Below are 13,533 nucleotides of genomic sequence, written 5' to 3' on the forward strand. Positions count from 1 at the left end.
CTCAAGCCTCGAGCGACTAATAAGATTCAGGTATTGAAGAATAGCTTCACCAAGGGCAACCTCAATGGTGGGATTTGAACCGACACCTCAACACACTTAATCAAGCACTTGAGACCACTCGGCCTGACAAAACATTTGTTAAATGTCTCGATGGGATCGACACATGGCCCTGCCATTGCTCTACCTCACTTTCATTGATTTCAATCTGGGGTTTACATACAGCAACAACAGTTTTTTAAGATCATTTGCCAATTAAAAAAAATCAGGGTGAGGTGGCCGAGTGGTTAAGGCGATGGACTGCTAATCCATTATGCTCTGCATGCATGGGTTCGAATCCCATCCTCATCGTGTAACAATTTAAATTCTGTGCTTTATTTTGGCACTGGTAGATTTTGACTTTCACAAACACTGGTAAAATTGCTGACTGCCACAGCGAGAGCACAGGACTTGGTATCTGAGTGGTGAAGGCGATGAACTGCATGTGTGGATTATAACACCAACCTCTTCACAAAACATTTGTTATTTCCTCTCTTACATGGCCCCACATGAAAATAGAATCCCTGCTCAAGCCTCGAGCGACTAATAAGATTCAGGTATTGAAGAATAGCTTCACCAAGGGCAACCTCAATGGTGGGATTTGAACCGACACCTCAACACACTTAATCAAGCACTTGAGACCACTCGGCCTGACAAAACATTTGTTAAATGTCTCGATGGGATCGACACATGGCCCTGCCATTGCTCTACCTCACTTTCATTGATTTCAATCTGGGGTTTACATACAGCAACAACAGTTTTTTAAGATCATTTGCCACTTCAAAAATAACAGGATGAGGTGGCCGAGTGGTTAAGGCGATGGACTGCTAATCCATTATGCTCTGCATGCATGGGTTCGAATCCCATCCTCATCGTGTAATAATTTAAATTCTGTGCTTTATTTTGGCACTGGAAGATTTTGACTTTCACAAACACTGGTAAAATTGCTGACTGCCACAGCGAGAGCACAGGACTTGGTATCTGAGTGGTGAAGGCGATGAACTGCATGTGTGGATTATAACACCAACCTCTTCACAAAACATTTGTTATTTCCTCTCTTACATGGCCCCACATGAAAATAGAATCCCTGCTCAAGCCTCGAGCGACTAATAAGATTCAGGTATTGAAGAATAGCTTCACCAAGGGCAACCTCAATGGTGGGATTTGAACCGACACCTCAACACACTTAATCAAGCACTTGAGACCACTCGGCCTGACAAAACATTTGTTAAATGTCTCGATGGGATCGACACATGGCCCTGCCATTGCTCTACCTCACTTTCATTGATTTCAATCTGGGGTTTACATACAGCAACAACAGATTTTTAAGATCATTTGCCAATTAAAAAAAATCAGGGTGAGGTGGCCGAGTGGTTAAGGCGATGGACTGCTAATCCATTATGCTCTGCATGCATGGGTTCGAATCCCATCCTCATCGTGTAACAATTTAAATTCTGTGCTTTATTTTGGCACTGGTAGATTTTGACTTTCACAAACACTGGTAAAATTGCTGACTGCCACAGCGAGAGCACAGGACTTGGTATCTGAGTGGTGAAGGCGATGAACTGCATGTGTGGATTATAACACCAACCTCTTCACAAAACATTTGTTATTTCCTCTCTTACATGGCCCCACATGAAAATAGAATCCCTGCTCAAGCCTCGAGCGACTAATAAGATTCAGGTATTGAAGAATAGCTTCACCAAGGGCAACCTCAATGGTGGGATTTGAACCGACACCTCAACACACTTAATCAAGCACTTGAGACCACTCGGCCTGACAAAACATTTGTTAAATGTCTCGATGGGATCGACACATGGCCCTGCCATTGCTCTACCTCACTTTCATTGATTTCAATCTGGGGTTTACATACAGCAACAACAGTTTTTTAAGATCATTTGCCACTTCAAAAATAACAGGATGAGGTGGCCGAGTGGTTAAGGCGATGGACTGCTAATCCATTATGCTCTGCATGCATGGGTTCGAATCCCATCCTCATCGTGTAATAATTTAAATTCTGTGCTTTATTTTGGCACTGGTAGATTTTGACTTTCACAAACACTGGTAAAATTGCTGACTGCCACAGCGAGAGCACAGGACTTGGTATCTGAGTGGTGAAGGCGATGAACTGCATGTGTGGATTATAACACCAACCTCTTCACAAAACATTTGTTATTTCCTCTCTTACATGGCCCCACATGAAAATAGAATCCCTGCTCAAGCCTCGAGCGACTAATAAGATTCAGGTATTGAAGAATAGCTTCACCAAGGGCAACCTCAATGGTGGGATTTGAACCGACACCTCAACACACTTAATCAAGCACTTGAGACCACTCGGCCTGACAAAACATTTGTTAAATGTCTCGATGGGATCGACACATGGCCCTGCCATTGCTCTACCTCACTTTCATTGATTTCAATCTGGGGTTTACATACAGCAACAACAGATTTTTAAGATCATTTGCCAATTAAAAAAAATCAGGGTGAGGTGGCCGAGTGGTTAAGGCGATGGACTGCTAATCCATTATGCTCTGCATGCATGGGTTCGAATCCCATCCTCATCGTGTAACAATTAAAATTCTGTGCTTTATTTTGGCACTGGAAGATTTTGACTTTCACAAACACTGGTAAAATTGCTGACTGCCACAGCGAGAGCACAGGACTTGGTATCTGAGTGGTGAAGGCGATGAACTGCATGTGTGGATTATAACACCAACCTCTTCACAAAACATTTGTTATTTCCTCTCTTACATGGCCCCACATGAAAATAGAATCCCTGCTCAAGCCTCGAGCGACTAATAAGATTCAGGTATTGAAGAATAGCTTCACCAAGGGCAACCTCAATGGTGGGATTTGAACCGACACCTCAACACACTTAATCAAGCACTTGAGACCACTCGGCCTGACAAAACATTTGTTAAATGTCTCGATGGGATCGACACATGGCCCTGCCATTGCTCTACCTCACTTTCATTGATTTCAATCTGGGGTTTACATACAGCAACAACAGATTTTTAAGATCATTTGCCAATTAAAAAATAATCAGGGTGAGGTGGCCGAGTGGTTAAGGCGATGGACTGCTAATCCATTATGCTCTGCATGCATGGGTTCGAATCCCATCCTCATCGTGTAACAATTTAAATTCTGTGCTTTATTTTGGCACTGGTAGATTTTGACTTTCACAAACACTGGTAAAATTGCTGACTGCCACAGCGAGAGCACAGGACTTGGTATCTGAGTGGTGAAGGCGATGAACTGCATGTGTGGATTATAACACCAACCTCTTCACAAAACATTTGTTATTTCCTCTCTTACATGGCCCCACATGAAAATAGAATCCCTGCTCAAGCCTCGAGCGACTAATAAGATTCAGGTATTGAAGAATAGCTTCACCAAGGGCAACCTCAATGGTGGGATTTGAACCGACACCTCAACACACTTAATCAAGCACTTGAGACCACTCGGCCTGACAAAACATTTGTTAAATGTCTCGATGGGATCGACACATGGCCCTGCCATTGCTCTACCTCACTTTCATTGATTTCAATCTGGGGTTTACATACAGCAACAACAGTTTTTTAAGATCATTTGCCACTTCAAAAATAACAGGATGAGGTGGCCGAGTGGTTAAGGCGATGGACTGCTAATCCATTATGCTCTGCATGCATGGGTTCGAATCCCATCCTCATCGTGTAAAAATTAAAATTCTGTGCTTTATTTTGGCACTGGAAGATTTTGACTTTCACAAACACTGGTAAAATTGCTGACTGCCACAGCGAGAGCACAGGACTTGGTATCTGAGTGGTGAAGGCGATGAACTGCATGTGTGGATTATAACACCAACCTCTTCACAAAACATTTGTTATTTCCTCTCTTACATGGCCCCACATGAAAATAGAATCCCTGCTCAAGCCTCGAGCGACTAATAAGATTCAGGTATTGAAGAATAGCTTCACCAAGGGCAACCTCAATGGTGGGATTTGAACCGACACCTCAACACACTTAATCAAGCACTTGAGACCACTCGGCCTGACAAAACATTTGTTAAATGTCTCGATGGGATCGACACATGGCCCTGCCATTGCTCTACCTCACTTTCATTGATTTCAATCTGGGGTTTACATACAGCAACAACAGTTTTTTAAGATCATTTGCCAATTAAAAAAAATCAGGGTGAGGTGGCCGAGTGGTTAAGGCGATGGACTGCTAATCCATTATGCTCTGCATGCATGGGTTCGAATCCCATCCTCATCGTGTAACAATTAAAATTCTGTGCTTTATTTTGGCACTGGAAGATTTTGACTTTCACAAACACTGGTAAAATTGCTGACTGCCACAGCGAGAGCACAGGACTTGGTATCTGAGTGGTGAAGGCGATGAACTGCATGTGTGGATTATAACACCAACCTCTTCACAAAACATTTGTTATTTCCTCTCTTACATGGCCCCACATGAAAATAGAATCCCTGCTCAAGCCTCGAGCGACTAATAAGATTCAGGTATTGAAGAATAGCTTCACCAAGGGCAACCTCAATGGTGGGATTTGAACCGACACCTCAACACACTTAATCAAGCACTTGAGACCACTCGGCCTGACAAAACATTTGTTAAATGTCTCGATGGGATCGACACATGGCCCTGCCATTGCTCTACCTCACTTTCATTGATTTCAATCTGGGGTTTACATACAGCAACAACAGATTTTTAAGATCATTTGCCAATTAAAAAAAAATCAGGGTGAGGTGGCCGAGTGGTTAAGGCGATGGACTGCTAATCCATTATGCTCTGCATGCATGGGTTCGAATCCCATCCTCATCGTGTAACAATTTAAATTCTGTGCTTTATTTTGGCACTGGTAGATTTTGACTTTCACAAACACTGGTAAAATTGCTGACTGCCACAGCGAGAGCACAGGACTTGGTATCTGAGTGGTGAAGGCGATGAACTGCATGTGTGGATTATAACACCAACCTCTTCACAAAACATTTGTTATTTCCTCTCTTACATGGCCCCACATGAAAATAGAATCCCTGCTCAAGCCTCGAGCGACTAATAAGATTCAGGTATTGAAGAATAGCTTCACCAAGGGCAACCTCAATGGTGGGATTTGAACCGACACCTCAACACACTTAATCAAGCACTTGAGACCACTCGGCCTGACAAAACATTTGTTAAATGTCTCGATGGGATCGACACATGGCCCTGCCATTGCTCTACCTCACTTTCATTGATTTCAATCTGGGGTTTACATACAGCAACAACAGATTTTTAAGATCATTTGCCAATTAAAAAAAAATCAGGGTGAGGTGGCCGAGTGGTTAAGGCGATGGACTGCTAATCCATTATGCTCTGCATGCATGGGTTCGAATCCCATCCTCATCGTGTAACAATTTAAATTCTGTGCTTTATTTTGGCACTGGTAGATTTTGACTTTCACAAACACTGGTAAAATTGCTGACTGCCACAGCGAGAGCACAGGACTTGGTATCTGAGTGGTGAAGGCGATGAACTGCATGTGTGGATTATAACACCAACCTCTTCACAAAACATTTGTTATTTCCTCTCTTACATGGCCCCACATGAAAATAGAATCCCTGCTCAAGCCTCGAGCGACTAATAAGATTCAGGTATTGAAGAATAGCTTCACCAAGGGCAACCTCAATGGTGGGATTTGAACCGACACCTCAACACACTTAATCAAGCACTTGAGACCACTCGGCCTGACAAAACATTTGTTAAATGTCTCGATGGGATCGACACATGGCCCTGCCATTGCTCTACCTCACTTTCATTGATTTCAATCTGGGGTTTACATACAGCAACAACAGTTTTTTAAGATCATTTGCCACTTCAAAAATAACAGGATGAGGTGGCCGAGTGGTTAAGGCGATGGACTGCTAATCCATTATGCTCTGCATGCATGGGTTCGAATCCCATCCTCATCGTGTAATAATTTAAATTCTGTGCTTTATTTTGGCACTGGAAGATTTTGACTTTCACAAACACTGGTAAAATTGCTGACTGCCACAGCGAGAGCACAGGACTTGGTATCTGAGTGGTGAAGGCGATGAACTGCATGTGTGGATTATAACACCAACCTCTTCACAAAACATTTGTTATTTCCTCTCTTACATGGCCCCACATGAAAATAGAATCCCTGCTCAAGCCTCGAGCGACTAATAAGATTCAGGTATTGAAGAATAGCTTCACCAAGGGCAACCTCAATGGTGGGATTTGAACCGACACCTCAACACACTTAATCAAGCACTTGAGACCACTCGGCCTGACAAAACATTTGTTAAATGTCTCGATGGGATCGACACATGGCCCTGCCATTGCTCTACCTCACTTTCATTGATTTCAATCTGGGGTTTACATACAGCAACAACAGTTTTTTAAGATCATTTGCCACTTCAAAAATAACAGGATGAGGTGGCCGAGTGGTTAAGGCGATGGACTGCTAATCCATTATGCTCTGCATGCATGCGTTCGAATCCCATCCTCATCGTGTAATAATTTAAATTCTGTGCTTTATTTTGGCACTGGTAGATTTTGACTTTCACAAACACTGGTAAAATTGCTGACTGCCACAGCGAGAGCACAGGACTTGGTATCTGAGTGGTGAAGGCGATGAACTGCATGTGTGGATTATAACACCAACCTCTTCACAAAACATTTGTTATTTCCTCTCTTACATGGCCCCACATGAAAATAGAATCCCTGCTCAAGCCTCGAGCGACTAATAAGATTCAGGTATTGAAGAATAGCTTCACCAAGGGCAACCTCAATGGTGGGATTTGAACCGACACCTCAACACACTTAATCAAGCACTTGAGACCACTCGGCCTGACAAAACATTTGTTAAATGTCTCGATGGGATCGACACATGGCCCTGCCATTGCTCTACCTCACTTTCATTGATTTCAATCTGGGGTTTACATACAGCAACAACAGATTTTTAAGATCATTTGCCAATTAAAAAAAATCAGGGTGAGGTGGCCGAGTGGTTAAGGCGATGGACTGCTAATCCATTATGCTCTGCATGCATGGGTTCGAATCCCATCCTCATCGTGTAACAATTTAAATTCTGTGCTTTATTTTGGCACTGGTAGATTTTGACTTTCACAAACACTGGTAAAATTGCTGACTGCCACAGCGAGAGCACAGGACTTGGTATCTGAGTGGTGAAGGCGATGAACTGCATGTGTGGATTATAACACCAACCTCTTCACAAAACATTTGTTATTTCCTCTCTTACATGGCCCCACATGAAAATAGAATCCCTGCTCAAGCCTCGAGCGACTAATAAGATTCAGGTATTGAAGAATAGCTTCACCAAGGGCAACCTCAATGGTGGGATTTGAACCGACACCTCAACACACTTAATCAAGCACTTGAGACCACTCGGCCTGACAAAACATTTGTTAAATGTCTCGATGGGATCGACACATGGCCCTGCCATTGCTCTACCTCACTTTCATTGATTTCAATCTGGGGTTTACATACAGCAACAACAGTTTTTTAAGATCATTTGCCACTTCAAAAATAACAGGATGAGGTGGCCGAGTGGTTAAGGCGATGGACTGCTAATCCATTATGCTCTGCATGCATGGCTTTCGAATCCCATCCTCATCGTGTAATAATTTAAATTCTGTGCTTTATTTTGGCACTGGTAGATTTTGACTTTCACAAACACTGGTAAAATTGCTGACTGCCACAGCGAGAGCACAGGACTTGGTATCTGAGTGGTGAAGGCGATGAACTGCATGTGTGGATTATAACACCAACCTCTTCACAAAACATTTGTTATTTCCTCTCTTACATGGCCCCACATGAAAATAGAATCCCTGCTCAAGCCTCGAGCGACTAATAAGATTCAGGTATTGAAGAATAGCTTCACCAAGGGCAACCTCAATGGTGGGATTTGAACCGACACCTCAACACACTTAATCAAGCACTTGAGACCACTCGGCCTGACAAAACATTTGTTAAATGTCTCGATGGGATCGACACATGGCCCTGCCATTGCTCTACCTCACTTTCATTGATTTCAATCTGGGGTTTACATACAGCAACAACAGATTTTTAAGATCATTTGCCAATTAAAAAAAATCAGGGTGAGGTGGCCGAGTGGTTAAGGCGATGGACTGCTAATCCATTATGCTCTGCATGCATGGGTTCGAATCCCATCCTCATCGTGTAACAATTTAAATTCTGTGCTTTATTTTGGCACTGGTAGATTTTGACTTTCACAAACACTGGTAAAATTGCTGACTGCCACAGCGAGAGCACAGGACTTGGTATCTGAGTGGTGAAGGCGATGAACTGCATGTGTGGATTATAACACCAACCTCTTCACAAAACATTTGTTATTTCCTCTCTTACATGGCCCCACATGAAAATAGAATCCCTGCTCAAGCCTCGAGCGACTAATAAGATTCAGGTATTGAAGAATAGCTTCACCAAGGGCAACCTCAATGGTGGGATTTGAACCGACACCTCAACACACTTAATCAAGCACTTGAGACCACTCGGCCTGACAAAACATTTGTTAAATGTCTCGATGGGATCGACACATTGCCCTGCCATTGCTCTACCTCACTTTCATTGATTTCAATCTGGGGTTTACATACAGCAACAACAGTTTTTTAAGATCATTTGCCACTTCAAAAATAACAGGATGAGGTGGCCGAGTGGTTAAGGCGATGGACTGCTAATCCATTATGCTCTGCATGCATGGGTTCGAATCCCATCCTCATCATGTAATAATTTAAATTCTGTGCTTTATTTTGGCACTGGAAGATTTTGACTTTCACAAACACTGGTAAAATTGCTGACTGCCACAGCGAGAGCACAGGACTTGGTATCTGAGTGGTGAAGGCGATGAACTGCATGTGTGGATTATAACACCAACCAAGTCTCGATGTGATCGACACACGGCCCTGCCATTGCTCTACCTCACTTTCATTGATTTCAATCTGGGGTTTACATACAGCAACAACAGATTTTTAAGATCATTTGCCAATTCAAAAAAAATCAGGGTGAGGTGGCCGAGTGGTTAAGGCGATGGACTGCTAATCCATTATGCTCTGCATGCATGGGTTCGAATCCCATCCTCATCGTGTAACAATTTAAATTCTGTGCTTTATTTTGGCACTGGAAGATTTTGACTTTCACAAACACTGGTAAAATTGCTGACTGCCACAGCGAGAGCACAGGACTTGGTATCTGAGTGGTGAAGGCGATGAACTGCATGTGTGGATTATAACACCAACCTCTTCACAAAACATTTGTTATTTCCTCTCTTACATGGCCCCACATGAAAATAGAATCCCTGCTCAAGCCTCGAGCGACTAATAAGATTCAGGTATTGAAGAATAGCTTCACCAAGGGCAACCTCAATGGTGGGATTTGAACCGACACCTCAACACACTTAATCAAGCACTTGAGACCACTCGGCCTGACAAAACATTTGTTAAATGTCTCGATGGGATCGACACATGGCCCTGCCATTGCTCTACCTCACTTTCATTGATTTCAATCTGGGGTTTACATACAGCAACAACAGATTTTTAAGATCATTTGCCAATAAAAAAAAATCAGGTTGAGGTGGCCGAGTGGTTAAGGCGATGGACTGCTAATCCATTATGCTCTGCATGCATGGGTTCGAATCCCATCCTCATCGTGTAACAATTTAAATTCTGTGCTTTATTTTGGCACTGGTAGATTTTGACTTTCACAAACACTGGTAAAATTGCTGACTGCCACAGCGAGAGCACAGGACTTGGTATCTGAGTGGTGAAGGCGATGAACTGCATGTGTGGATTATAACACCAACCTCTTCACAAAACATTTGTTATTTCCTCTCTTACATGGCCCCACATGAAAATAGAATCCCTGCTCAAGCCTCGAGCGACTAATAAGATTCAGGTATTGAAGAATAGCTTCACCAAGGGCAACCTCAATGGTGGGATTTGAACCGACACCTCAACACACTTAATCAAGCACTTGAGACCACTCGGCCTGACAAAACATTTGTTAAATGTCTCGATGGGATCGACACATGGCCCTGCCATTGCTCTACCTCACTTTCATTGATTTCAATCTGGGGTTTACATACAGCAACAACAGATTTTTAAGATCATTTGCCACTCAAAAAATAATCAGGATTGAGGTGGCCGAGTGGTTAAGGCGATGGACTGCTAATCCATTATGCTCTGCATGCATGGGTTCGAATCCCATCCTCATCGTGTAACAATTTAAATTCTGTGCTTTATTTTGGCACTGGTAGATTTTGACTTTCACAAACACTGGTAAAATTGCTGACTGCCACAGCGAGAGCACAGGACTTGGTATCTGAGTGGTGAAGGCGATGAACTGCATGTGTGGATTATAACACCAACCTCTTCACAAAACATTTGTTATTTCCTCTCTTACATGGCCCCACATGAAAATAGAATCCCTGCTCAAGCCTCGAGCGACTAATAAGATTCAGGTATTGAAGAATAGCTTCACCAAGGGCAACCTCAATGGTGGGATTTGAACCGACACCTCAACACACTTAATCAAGCACTTGAGACCACTCGGCCTGACAAAACATTTGTTAAATGTCTCGATGGGATCGACACATGGCCCTGCCATTGCTCTACCTCACTTTCATTGATTTCAATCTGGGGTTTACATACAGCAACAACAGATTTTTAAGATCATTTGCCAATAAAAAAAAATCGGGGTGAGGTGGCCGAGTGGTTAAGGCGATGGACTGCTAATCCATTATGCTCTGCATGCATGGGTTCGAATCCCATCCTCATCGTGTAACAATTAAATTCTGTGCTTTATTTTGGCACTGGTAGATTTTGACTTTCACAAACACTGGTAAAATTGCTGACTGCCACAGCGAGAGCACAGGACTTGGTATCTGAGTGGTGAAGGCGATGAACTGCATGTGTGGATTATAACACCAACCTCTTCACAAAACATTTGTTATTTCCTCTCTTACATGGCCCCACATGAAAATAGAATCCCTGCTCAAGCCTCGAGCAACTAATAAGATTCAGGTATTGAAGAATAGCTTCACCAAGGGCAACCTCAATGGTGGGATTTGAACCGACACCTCAACACACTTAATCAAGCACTTGAGACCACTCGGCCTGACAAAACATTTGTTAAATGTCTCGATGGGATCGACACATGGCCCTGCCATTGCTCTACCTCACTTTCATTGATTTCAATCTGGGGTTTACATACAGCAACAACAGTTTTTTAAGATCATTTGCCACTTCAAAAATAACAGGATGAGGTGGCCGAGTGGTTAAGGCGATGGACTGCTAATCCATTATGCTCTGCATGCATGCGTTTGAATCCCATCCTCATCGTGTAATAATTTAAATTCTGTGCTTTATTTTGGCACTGGTAGATTTTGACTTTCACAAACACTGGTAAAATTGCTGACTGCCACAGCGAGAGCACAGGACTTGGTATCTGAGTGGTGAAGGCGATGAACTGCATGTGTGGATTATAACACCAACCTCTTCACAAAACATTTGTTATTTCCTCTCTTACATGGCCCCACATGAAAATAGAATCCCTGCTCAAGCCTCGAGCGACTAATAAGATTCAGGTATTGAAGAATAGCTTCACCAAGGGCAACCTCAATGGTGGGATTTGAACCGACACCTCAACACACTTAATCAAGCACTTGAGACCACTCGGCCTGACAAAACATTTGTTAAATGTCTCGATGGGATCGACACATGGCCCTGCCATTGCTCTACCTCACTTTCATTGATTTCAATCTGGGGTTTACATACAGCAACAACAGTTTTTTAAGATCATTTGCCACTTCAAAAATAACAGGATGAGGTGGCCGAGTGGTTAAGGCGATGGACTGCTAATCCATTATGCTCTGCATGCATGGGTTCGAATCCCATCCTCATCGTGTAATAATTTAAATTCTGTGCTTTATTTTGGCACTGGTAGATTTTGACTTTCACAAACACTGGTAAAATTGCTGACTGCCACAGCGAGAGCACAGGACTTGGTATCTGAGTGGTGAAGGCGATGAACTGCATGTGTGGATTATAACACCAACCTCTTCACAAAACATTTGTTATTTCCTCTCTTACATGGCCCCACATGAAAATAGAATCCCTGCTCAAGCCTCGAGCGACTAATAAGATTCAGGTATTGAAGAATAGCTTCACCAAGGGCAACCTCAATGGTGGGATTTGAACCGACACCTCAACACACTTAATCAAGCACTTGAGACCACTCGGCCTGACAAAACATTGTTAAATGTCTCGATGGGATCGACACATGGCCCTGCCATTGCTCTACCTCACTTTCATTGATTTCAATCTGGGGTTTACATACAGCAACAACAGTTTTTTAAGATCATTTGCCACTTCAAAAATACAGGATGAGGTGGCCGAGTGGTTAAGGCGATGGACTGCTAATCCATTATGCTCTGCATGCATGGGTTCGAATCCCATCCTCATCGTGTAACAATTAAATTCTGTGCTTTATTTTGGCACTGGTAGATTTTGACTTTCACAAACACTGGTAAAATTGCTGACTGCCACAGCGAGAGCACAGGACTTGGTATCTGAGTGGTGAAGGCGATGAACTGCATGTGTGGATTATAACACCAACCTCTTCACAAAACATTTGTTATTTCCTCTCTTACATGGCCCCCACATGAAAATAGAATCCCTGCTCAAGCCTCGAGCGACTAATAAGATTCAGGTATTGAAGAATAGCTTCACCAAGGGCAACCTCAATGGTGGGATTTGAACCGACACCTCAACACACTTAATCAAGCACTTGAGACCACTCGGCCTGACAAACATTTGTTAAATGTCTCGATGGGATCGACACATGGCCCTGCCATTGCTCTACCTCACTTTCATTGATTTCAATCTGGGGTTTACATACAGCAACAACAGATTTTTTAAGATCATTTGCCACTTTCAAATAATAACAGGATGAGGTGGCCGAGTGGTTAAGGCGATGGACTGCTAATCCATTATGCTCTGCATGCATGGGTTCGAATCCCATCCTCATCGTGTAATAATTTAAATTCTGTGCTTTATTTTGGCACTGGAATTTTTGACTTTCACAAACACTGGTAAAATTGCTGACTGCCACAGCGAGAGCACAGGACTTGGTATCTGAGTGGTGAAGGGCGATGAACTGCATGTGTGGATTATAACACCACCTCTTCACAAAACATTGTTATTTCCTCTCTTACATGGCCCCACATGAAAATAGAATCCCTGCTCAAGCCTCGAGCGACTAATAAGATCAGGTATTGAAGAATAGCTTCACCAAGGGCAACCTCAATGGTGGGATTTGAACCGACACCTCACACACTTAATCAAGCACTTGAGACCACTCGGCCTGACAAAACATTTGTTAAATGTCTCGATGGGATCGACACATGGCCCTGCCATTGCTCTACCTCACTTTCATTGATTTCAATCTGGGGTTTACATACAG

At 43.0% G+C, this 13,533-nt stretch overlaps 19 non-coding genes across 19 annotated transcripts; all 19 read left to right on the forward strand.

Annotated features, from left to right (window-relative positions):
• The first annotated feature begins 266 nt into the window (after positions 1–266).
• Positions 267–348, forward strand: trnas-gcu (transfer RNA serine (anticodon GCU)). The gene has a single exon. It is a non-coding gene; the product is annotated as a tRNA-Ser (tRNA).
• Positions 349–829: 481 nt separating this feature from the next.
• trnas-gcu (transfer RNA serine (anticodon GCU)) lies at positions 830–911 on the forward strand. The gene has a single exon. It is a non-coding gene; the product is annotated as a tRNA-Ser (tRNA).
• Positions 912–1,392: 481 nt separating this feature from the next.
• Positions 1,393–1,474, forward strand: trnas-gcu (transfer RNA serine (anticodon GCU)). Its single transcript has one exon. It is a non-coding gene; the product is annotated as a tRNA-Ser (tRNA).
• A 481-nt stretch (positions 1,475–1,955) lies between these two features.
• trnas-gcu (transfer RNA serine (anticodon GCU)) lies at positions 1,956–2,037 on the forward strand. The gene has a single exon. It is a non-coding gene; the product is annotated as a tRNA-Ser (tRNA).
• A 481-nt stretch (positions 2,038–2,518) lies between these two features.
• On the forward strand, positions 2,519–2,600 carry trnas-gcu (transfer RNA serine (anticodon GCU)). Its single transcript has one exon. It is a non-coding gene; the product is annotated as a tRNA-Ser (tRNA).
• Positions 2,601–3,082: 482 nt separating this feature from the next.
• Positions 3,083–3,164, forward strand: trnas-gcu (transfer RNA serine (anticodon GCU)). The gene has a single exon. It is a non-coding gene; the product is annotated as a tRNA-Ser (tRNA).
• A 481-nt stretch (positions 3,165–3,645) lies between these two features.
• Positions 3,646–3,727, forward strand: trnas-gcu (transfer RNA serine (anticodon GCU)). The gene has a single exon. It is a non-coding gene; the product is annotated as a tRNA-Ser (tRNA).
• A 481-nt stretch (positions 3,728–4,208) lies between these two features.
• On the forward strand, positions 4,209–4,290 carry trnas-gcu (transfer RNA serine (anticodon GCU)). The gene has a single exon. It is a non-coding gene; the product is annotated as a tRNA-Ser (tRNA).
• A 482-nt stretch (positions 4,291–4,772) lies between these two features.
• On the forward strand, positions 4,773–4,854 carry trnas-gcu (transfer RNA serine (anticodon GCU)). Its single transcript has one exon. It is a non-coding gene; the product is annotated as a tRNA-Ser (tRNA).
• Positions 4,855–5,336: 482 nt separating this feature from the next.
• trnas-gcu (transfer RNA serine (anticodon GCU)) lies at positions 5,337–5,418 on the forward strand. The gene has a single exon. It is a non-coding gene; the product is annotated as a tRNA-Ser (tRNA).
• A 481-nt stretch (positions 5,419–5,899) lies between these two features.
• trnas-gcu (transfer RNA serine (anticodon GCU)) lies at positions 5,900–5,981 on the forward strand. Its single transcript has one exon. It is a non-coding gene; the product is annotated as a tRNA-Ser (tRNA).
• Positions 5,982–7,025: 1,044 nt separating this feature from the next.
• trnas-gcu (transfer RNA serine (anticodon GCU)) lies at positions 7,026–7,107 on the forward strand. The gene has a single exon. It is a non-coding gene; the product is annotated as a tRNA-Ser (tRNA).
• Positions 7,108–8,152: 1,045 nt separating this feature from the next.
• On the forward strand, positions 8,153–8,234 carry trnas-gcu (transfer RNA serine (anticodon GCU)). The gene has a single exon. It is a non-coding gene; the product is annotated as a tRNA-Ser (tRNA).
• A 481-nt stretch (positions 8,235–8,715) lies between these two features.
• trnas-gcu (transfer RNA serine (anticodon GCU)) lies at positions 8,716–8,797 on the forward strand. Its single transcript has one exon. It is a non-coding gene; the product is annotated as a tRNA-Ser (tRNA).
• Positions 8,798–9,076: 279 nt separating this feature from the next.
• Positions 9,077–9,158, forward strand: trnas-gcu (transfer RNA serine (anticodon GCU)). Its single transcript has one exon. It is a non-coding gene; the product is annotated as a tRNA-Ser (tRNA).
• A 1,609-nt stretch (positions 9,159–10,767) lies between these two features.
• trnas-gcu (transfer RNA serine (anticodon GCU)) lies at positions 10,768–10,849 on the forward strand. Its single transcript has one exon. It is a non-coding gene; the product is annotated as a tRNA-Ser (tRNA).
• A 1,043-nt stretch (positions 10,850–11,892) lies between these two features.
• trnas-gcu (transfer RNA serine (anticodon GCU)) lies at positions 11,893–11,974 on the forward strand. The gene has a single exon. It is a non-coding gene; the product is annotated as a tRNA-Ser (tRNA).
• Positions 11,975–12,453: 479 nt separating this feature from the next.
• trnas-gcu (transfer RNA serine (anticodon GCU)) lies at positions 12,454–12,535 on the forward strand. The gene has a single exon. It is a non-coding gene; the product is annotated as a tRNA-Ser (tRNA).
• Positions 12,536–13,018: 483 nt separating this feature from the next.
• On the forward strand, positions 13,019–13,100 carry trnas-gcu (transfer RNA serine (anticodon GCU)). Its single transcript has one exon. It is a non-coding gene; the product is annotated as a tRNA-Ser (tRNA).
• Positions 13,101–13,533: the final 433 nt, after the last annotated feature.

Source organism: Oncorhynchus kisutch, unplaced genomic scaffold, assembly GCF_002021735.2.
Source record: "Oncorhynchus kisutch isolate 150728-3 unplaced genomic scaffold, Okis_V2 scaffold2434, whole genome shotgun sequence".
Lineage (NCBI taxonomy): Eukaryota > Metazoa > Chordata > Actinopteri > Salmoniformes > Salmonidae > Oncorhynchus > Oncorhynchus kisutch.